Source organism: Fundulus heteroclitus, chromosome 7, assembly GCF_011125445.2.
Source record: "Fundulus heteroclitus isolate FHET01 chromosome 7, MU-UCD_Fhet_4.1, whole genome shotgun sequence".
In the NCBI taxonomy this organism is placed as follows: domain Eukaryota; kingdom Metazoa; phylum Chordata; class Actinopteri; order Cyprinodontiformes; family Fundulidae; genus Fundulus; species Fundulus heteroclitus.
In genome coordinates, this window is record NC_046367.1 from 7,891,728 (window position 1) to 7,900,390 (window position 8,663).

The 8,663-nt window shown below is 41.9% G+C and overlaps 1 protein-coding gene across 2 annotated transcripts in view; it reads left to right on the forward strand.

Annotated features, from left to right (window-relative positions):
• vwa8 (von Willebrand factor A domain containing 8) overlaps positions 1-8,663 on the forward strand; it is a 116,509-nt gene that overhangs the window by 85,418 nt on the left and 22,428 nt on the right. The window lies entirely within an intron of this gene.

Genomic DNA, 8,663 nt, shown 5'->3' on the forward strand with positions numbered 1-8,663 from the left:
TAGAGATTTGTCTTTGGCATAGACTGAAATACAATTTCTTCTGTGGTTTTCAGGGAAATTTGAGAACTCTGCACGTCAGCGTGCTTGTTTTGTAAATAAAGCCAGATCCATGTAAACCTACGTTATGATCAGATTTGTTGATATAATGCCCATCTAAACATTGTTTAGATGGACAATTTCTTTTCTTTTTTTTTTACTTTTTTCAAACAGATCAAAGATTTTTTCGCAAGTAAACATGGCTAAAGAGTCATTTCTTGGCTGTTACTAATCCTTTTCCACCAATACCAGATTTGTGGAGTGTCCAACTAATAGTCCTAAAAGATTCCTTCACCTGACCTGTGGATGTCTACAGCTCCTCCAGAGCTACCATGGGCCATATGGTGGCTTGTCTGAATAATGCTCTCAATTTAGGTGAATGCCGGTGTCTTAGTAGGTTTCCTGTTATGCCATTCTCTCTTCATGTTCAAATAGTGGCTTGAGCTGAGGTTTGAAATACTTTAAAAAGTATTTTAATTGGGGATGGGGGGGGAGTACTTTTGCATTGTCAGAATTCTGACACAGATTGATAGGCTTACCCTGACATAGGCTCTGGGCCTCATTTCTCAAGAAATTATAATCAAAACCCTGAAAGACCCTGGTCTTTCAGGGTTTTGATGACTAAAATACCTGAAAAAGCTGTCTGTGGTTGTAACATGTCACCATGTGAAACGTTTAAGGGACGTGAATACTTTCCCAGGACACTATAAGGTTAAATCTTTGCTGTATGGTTCTGTACTTTCATTAATTTTAGAACCTGTTAAGGGCCATGTGTGTACAATAAACCTTTGAACTGACAGAGGGTGGATGCTTTGACCGTGACCGTAGCTAACAATCCATATCCAAACTGGCTTAGCTGTGCTGGTGGGAAACCCTGTGGAGCTGTTCACGTGTTTGAGAGCGTTTTTTTCTTTTTCCACCCTAAAAACGTTCCACGTGTGAAGTGGAAGACCCGTCTAATGTGGAACAGGTCTGTGGTGGTTGTGAGAAGAGGAGTTCCAGGTACGATGGCCTTTCATGGGTAAACAGGGACAGGCCCCACCGCCCCCAGCCGGACGGTGGGATACGTGTGTACCGGCCCATACATTCCCTTTGAAACAGCGGGTTGAGAGGGCACTCCTTTCACCAGCCGAACCATGAAGGCCGTCTCTGTTCGTTCTCGCTTCAAACATCCTCGATGCCCCTCTCCCCCCTCTTTTCCTGCATGGCCCTCCAAACACACTGGCTGCTTTCACATGAAGAGGACAACCTCTCTGCCTCTTTTTTTGTCCTCTTTTTATCTCTTCTTTTCTTCCCTCTGTCACTAACCTCCTCTTTCTAAATTCCTCCCCCTCTTCATTTACTGCCTGTCTATCAGTGTCCCGCTAAGCCCAGAACATATCTTGTGCTAACATGCTGATTGTGAAATCACCCGGTTTGAATGTTGCCGAACAAAACAAGTTAATCAAAGGGCTGCTGCTTTTTTCCGTGTCATTCGGTGACTGAAAGCATCATTTTTTCTTTAACCTTACCTGATGTCTCAGTTTTTACTTATCTTATTTTTTCTATTCCTTTTCATTGGTCAAACTGTGAGTTGTCCAGATGTACCCGAATATGTGAGAGACACAAGCAAAATCAAAGAGGTATTTCTGAAGCAGTTTTTAGTTCCTCTATTCTCTCTTATTTCTCCTAGACACATTTGACAGACATCCTTGTTTATCTTTTCTGGTCGAGCTCAGGTTTTTGTAACGCTTTGACCTAATGATTACAGGATAAACCTATAGACCAGTTCACGTGTGATGTCACGAGCTACATCTGCGCTACATCCGGGTCCCGCTGGTAGGCAAAAACAGTACTGTTCTCATCTACTACCATGACAAAACGGGTGAATTAGAGCGTACTTTTAGTTAGTTTATTTGTGGAATCTAAACAATGTCTACGACATGTTGTGCTCCCGTTGCACACAGAGGCATTCCAAATCATCGGATGTACGTTTCTGTCGTTTACCGAAGGACGAAGAAAGAAGAAAGAAATGGATAATTTCAATGAAAAGGATGCAGGCAGATCCCAATCAACTGTGGGAGCCATCATACCACCACAGAATTTGCAGTCTACACTTCATCTCGGCTAAATACAACTTAATTTTGCACTAGTCATTGTTCTACTTAAATAATTATATAAATAAAAAATTAGGATATATACTTAAGTCAACTCAGTGGGCTGCCACTGAGCGGCGCCCAGGGAGCAATCTGGGGTTAAGGGTCTTGCTCAGGGAGCCAGAGTGCAGGCTGTGGGGATCGAACCGGGTACTTGCAACCTTCTCATAGGGCAAGTGCACTGCTCTAACCACTAGGCCAGCACTCCCCTTATGTAGAGCTGTGTGTCATCTGCATAGTTATGGTGACTGATGTTGTTTTTTATGATCTTAGCTAGAGGGAGCATGTAGATATTGAACAGGAGGGGACCCAGGATGGACCTTTGGGGAACCCCACATGTGATTTTTGTCATTTCTGATGTAAAGTTACTTACTGACACAAAAAAGTCTGTGGCCTTTAAGTAGGATTTAAACCAGTCGAGCGCTGTACCAGAAAGACCGACCCAGTTTTACACCGACAGAATGGAGTGATCGACAGTATCAAATGCTGCACTGAGGTCCAATAGTACCAGCACTGTGGTTCTTCCACAGTCTGTATTTATATGAATGTCATTAAACGTGTTGACAAGGGCGGTCTCTGTACTGTGGTAAGCACGTCAAAGCGGCTGGTCTTTGTTACGAAGGTGTTTAATTGTTGAAACGGAGCTTTTTCAATTATCTTACTGGTAAAGGGGAGGTTTGAGATGGGTTTGTAGTTCTGCAAAAGGAATTTGTCTAAATTGTTATTTTTAAACAGTGGTTTGATAATTGCTGTTTTTATAGACTGTGGGAATACACCTGACAGAAAGGACGTGTTAATTATCTGAGTCAATGACGTAACGACAGGGAAAACCTTCTTAAAGAAAGTTGTGGGTAGAACACCAAGACAGCAGGAAGAGGAAATTAGCAGGTGAAAGATTTCTTCTAAGCTTTTGTGGTAATTGGCTGAATTGAGATATTTTGTTAAGATAAGTTCTAGTTGGAGACAACTTTGGGTCTGAACTTGATATGTATGTACAGACTGCCCCTCTAATCTTTTGGGTTTTTCTTATTAAAGAAGTTAGCAAATTCGTTACAGGCTCTAGTGGAGTGGAGTTCAGAAGTAACAGACACTATTAAGCTGTCGACTATGGCAAATAAGTGTTATTAATGTTTTTGTTGATAATCTCAGAGAAGAAAGATTCCCTTGCATTTTTCAGTTGTAAGTTATATCTGTAATGTCTCTCTTTATAGATGTCATAGTGAACCTGGAGTCTAGACTTTCTCCACCTGGGTTCAGATTTTTGACACTCCCTTTTTTCACTTTTAATTGCTGGAGCTGGTGCCATCCTCTCTTCATGTTCAAATAATGGCTTGAGCTGAGGTTTGAAAGGTTGAACAAAAAGTCCATGGAGATTTTTCTCCCCAGAAACAACCTTGGGGCGATGCAGTAAATTATATCTGAAACTTTAGACAGAAAGTGATGCACTAGTTCATCTACTCAGTTTCAGGACAAAGTGGAAGTAGAAGAATAAGCTTGATTAAAGATTTCTGTGGCATCATCCTTAATGATGCATTTTCTTATGACTTCTGTATGGCTAACTGAGTCATCGGAATTATGCTTTCAAAGATAACAGAAAAGTGATCAGATAGGGCAACATCAGTTGACTTTGGAAATGTTTAGACCGTTATTGATGATCAAGTCTAAAATACGTCCGTTTGTGTGTTGGTTGTGTAACATGTTCAGATAAACCAATGTTTCTAAGTGTGTCACACAGTTCTTTTGCTCCTCTGTCTTCAGGGTTGTCAACGTGAAAGTTGAAGTCTCCCACAATAATTAACAGTCATAATCAACACATATCACAGATAGGATGTTATTAGAATAATTTTAAAAGTTTTACTTGGACTTAGGAGGCCTGTAAACATTCATGAATATAGTTTCCTTTCCTTTCTTGCATCCCTCATCTTCGGCCAATGCTATTTTAGTTCCCACTGATACTGAGAATAGATAAAACTTTGAGTTTTCTCCTCAGAATACCAACTTCCACACTGAGGAGTGTTTTAATAACTGTAACCTGTGGGTTAGTGGGATGTGCTGAGTGATCAGAAAAATGTGAATTTTCATTTTCCAACCCACTAGTCCCTGCTGAGGGAGAAAATCTGCTGAAGGGCTTACTTTTATGACGTCAAGTTTCTTGATGCTCTTGGCTGATCTGTTACGTGCAGCCTTGTTGTTACTCCTGTTGGTTTTTGCTTTGTTTTTGAAGGTCTAGATTATCTGTTAATACAGCTTTGTAATATTAGGGGTCACAGTGGCTCAAACCCCTGCTCCGTCTGACTCAGTCGTGTCTTTGGGCAAACACTTTACCCCTGCAATGGTGGCCAAAGGGTCCGGTGGTGCCGATTATCTGCCACCCTTTCCTCTGCCAGTCTGGCCCAGGGCAGCTGTGACTATAGTGTAGCTCACTACCATCAATGTCTGAATGTGTGAATGACTCATTGTAGTGTGAAGTGCCTTGGATGTGATAAAGCGCTTTACACATGCAGGCCGTTTACCATTTAATGTCATATAAATGCAGCATGTTTTCCTATAAACTGTCCTGTGAAGCTAAAATGAGTTAGATAACACCTACGGATAGACTTACACTAAGCAACTCCTTCCCTTCACTTCCCTTATACTGCATTTGAAAGACTAAAACGAAAATAACACAATACCCTGCAAAACCCATGCTTTATCGGTTGGAAATGCAGTTTTATATTGATGAGGCGCCACCGATCGTAGAGAGGACTTAAGACCAAAGGCATGGGAAAAAAGCAAAATGGTTAAGGGTGTGGCTGTTCCAAACCAGATTTTGAGAAGTGTCCGTAAATATGATATCTGGTGCTTTTATTTCTTTGTTTCTGTGTAAATATAATCCGGTTGTATCAGGGAAGGGTTTATTGTAAACTGGATAGCTCTGCTTTCTGGGTCACTTGCTATTCTCAGATTGTCTTTGTTTATCCCCAACAGCCCAAGTTTTCTTACATAAACCTCCCTGTTAATTTAAGATTATTACCTTCCAGCTCTCCGTCTCTAAACTAACTCATTGCACGATACAACCACATGGCTTCATACAAATCCATAATTTGCCCCTGATCAAATTGCTGTATGCAGATTAAGGAGTCTAACTCCTGTATGATGATCTTAACTCACTGTGGTGCATATCTCCAGCTGTCATTGGCCGACAGAAGGGGTTACACCTTGGACAGGTCACCATCCTTGGGTCAATCATTGAATGTTATTTTCCTTCCAGTGGACTGGCTTTTTGGTTCACCTGACCAGCTTCCTAGCAGCCACTTGAATGTTTTGGATAAAACCTGGCAGATTTTTAAACATATTTTCATCCTTAAAAGACAGATTTTGAACAAAAACGGTCCCAGAGTATGATGCTGGCACCGCTGCATTTCCCTGGGAGCATTTTTGGGATTTGCAGTGTTGTTTATTTGCTAGACATATCTTTTGGAGTTGTGGCCCAAAGGTTCAAAGTTGATTTGGTAAGACCATTATATCATCAAAGGAAATCTCTGATACATGAATATAGTTATTTTCATTGCTATTATTCTAAAACTGTAGATGCCATCCCCTGAGCATGTTATTTGTTAAGCTTGGTTTTCCCTTATTCTATCCATTTATTATGTTTAAGTTATCCTTAAAAGTCAGTGAAGCACAGTCCTTTTAATCTGTGTTTCTGTAAATAAAAAAATCTAATTGAAGCTAGGATCTGCAATTTTTCCAGAATTTTCCCCAAGTCCCTTTTAGAATAACTCCGCATGCACAAGACCGTCTTATCTGCTGTTCCGCTCTCCAGGTGGTTCGTGTGAAAAAAGACTCCCAAATCCGCTCTGGTCTTATTTCTTTCTACTGAGGCCTTCTTCTTCTCATGAACATGAACGCGGTTTGCTTCTTGCGACTCTCAGCCAAGTTCAAAGTCTACAGTGAGAGCAACTGAGATACACTGATGAACAGTTAAGACCGAAGCTAACTGCTAAGCTAACTGCTAAGCTAACTGAATCCATAAACACTAGAAGTATGCATGCACAGCCAGCACGGACACTGACGTTACGTCAGCGTGTCCGAATGAGTGGCATGTGGGTGAACGAATAGATAAGGAGATACTCCCAGAGGTTGAGGGACAGAAGGGGTGAAGGGCAGGGATTGAGACAAATTGTTACAGGCCTGCAGCTCCCACAGAGACCTATTTATGTATTTTAACCTCCCTTTTGTGAATACATAATGTATTAACTACTTTCAGGATGGAGGGACGGTTTTACCCAGTATAAAAAAGTGTTTCTAAACAGGATTACCAACTATAGCTTTAAAGCATAGCAGGCTGCCTTTAGCAGAAATGGAAAATATTGCTTTAAAATTCAAACGTGTCGCTCCAGCAGTTTCTGTTTTGCCACTTTCAAACCTTTCATGCAGAATGACAACCAAGTGGCGCTAACATAACGTATTTTAAGATAACCACATTAAGCAGTATGTTTGACTTTTATTGGACTGACCCTGACACTAAAGACACAGTGAGACAAAGAAAATGTGCTATAAGCCTTTGGTTTCTCTAATTGAACGTTTCGTAATCTGTAAAACAGAAAAAAAAAAAGAGAAATCTGGCGTTCTTGTGGCCGTCCCCTCAGCTTTGGAGACGAGGAGCATCTCAGGGACGGCAGGCCTCTGTTTGTCCAGCGTGTTTAGCCGTAGGGAGTGTCAGCCCAAGCCAATGTTTTTGTGGTTGCTGTGTGTGAAATGTCAGCACGCCTCCACCTCACTGCGAAAACACAGAGTCCCTCTCACTGTTGCTCGTGCGCTCTGGTGCTCTCAGCTGTTTGCATCGAGGTTGAGGAATTTAAAGGAAATGGCTGCAGCGACGGGCCAGAACTTCTGCTCTCCACATCACCACCCTGCATCCTCAGACACACGCAAGAATGTGCGGAGGAAGTGCCTCTGGTACGCAGTGTGCTGAGATGGTGTGGGGTGAATGCTGAGGAGCAGACAAAGGATCTGTGTGTGCAGCTGAGAAACTAGTGGACACCTGAAGCACATCTGACTAATGTGAATGCCTGTGATGCTGGAAGGAGAGCGTCTTGAAAAAATATTGAAGCTCTCTTCTCTTCTTGTTGTGTTACAATCACAAATGTGAGTATTTTAGGGTTTTAGCTGAAATTCAAGAGTAGCTCCTAAGTGCGATGATCAATGTTTTTCGGTCTCTTTGACGTAGTCCCTCTGCCTGTGTGTGCTCGTTGGTGGATAAAGACCTTGGACCATCTCTGGATTCCCACTCTGTCTCACCCTCTGGTACCTCAGCCTGTCTCTGATCCCCTGTACATGACTTTGAACTGTTCCCTGGATTTCCCCAGCTCAGTTACACAGCTCTCTAAAACGCGGCCTCAAAGAGTACCATCTGCAAGCCTCCTGGACCCACTGCTTGGATTCTGTGTCACAACGCAGATTCAAGAAAGTGGTACCTGAGCGCGTTCCAGCCAGTTTCCAGACTCTCTACACCTGTTGCTTAAATAGATCTTTAAAACTGCTCTCTGTGTCATGGCAGCATTAGTGGGCCCTACCTTTGGTGCATTAGAATTAATCAGAGAAGCAGCCAGGGAATAGTGAAATGGCAATAATAAAAATAAAGGACGACATAGAGAGGTGGAGAAAACAAAACAAGAGAAGTAGGACTTAAATATGGAAAAAAAAGAATGAAGTTTGGGAAGAGAAACAATGGAATAATTTAGAAGAAAAAAGGGAAACATGAGTGAGAAAATTAACAAGGTAGTGAAATAGAAAGATAAGACATTCAGAATATAAGTCAAAATGAAAGGGGGAAATATGAAGCTTTTAAATCAATAAAATAAGTTATGTTTGCTCCTTATGAAGGGGTTCCATTTGTGTCAGCGAATAAATACGTATTTTCAACACTTTTTGGCTAACTCCTGCTTTTAAAACTGACGAGACAAATACGGTCAGCCTAACCTGACTCTGCCAGATGAATTTGCTCCACATATCCATCTGGAAACCTTCCGTTGAAGTAATTTTGGGAAGGGGCGAAAATACTGGTTAGCTGATTGGCCTATGTTGGTGATAGACAGGCTAAATAAACCAATCAGATCAACGAAGCATATGACGTACTAACAGCGACGACAAAAACACAACCACAAGCTCTTGCCGAAACCAGTCGGGAGAAGAGCAAAAACATCTTTTCCTCTGAGAAAAGCCTCCAGAGCCAGTGTTTTGCTCTTCTTTCAGTGAAGATATACTCTGTAATTCCGATGAAAACTTGCTCGATAGCCACGCTAACGCTAGTTTCATCGGCTGAAGCCGCCATGTTCTTTAGACTGAACTGTCGCGCTTCCCGTTGCGTCACACCTCAACCCGCCTCAAAGCCAACGCTGATTGGACGTTCGTTTGGTGAACTGCTCCAAATTTTCTTTAACGGAGAGTAGCCAGACTGATCTGCGAGTGAAACATTGAAAGCTCGCGAGATCAGGATGGTCTCACGAG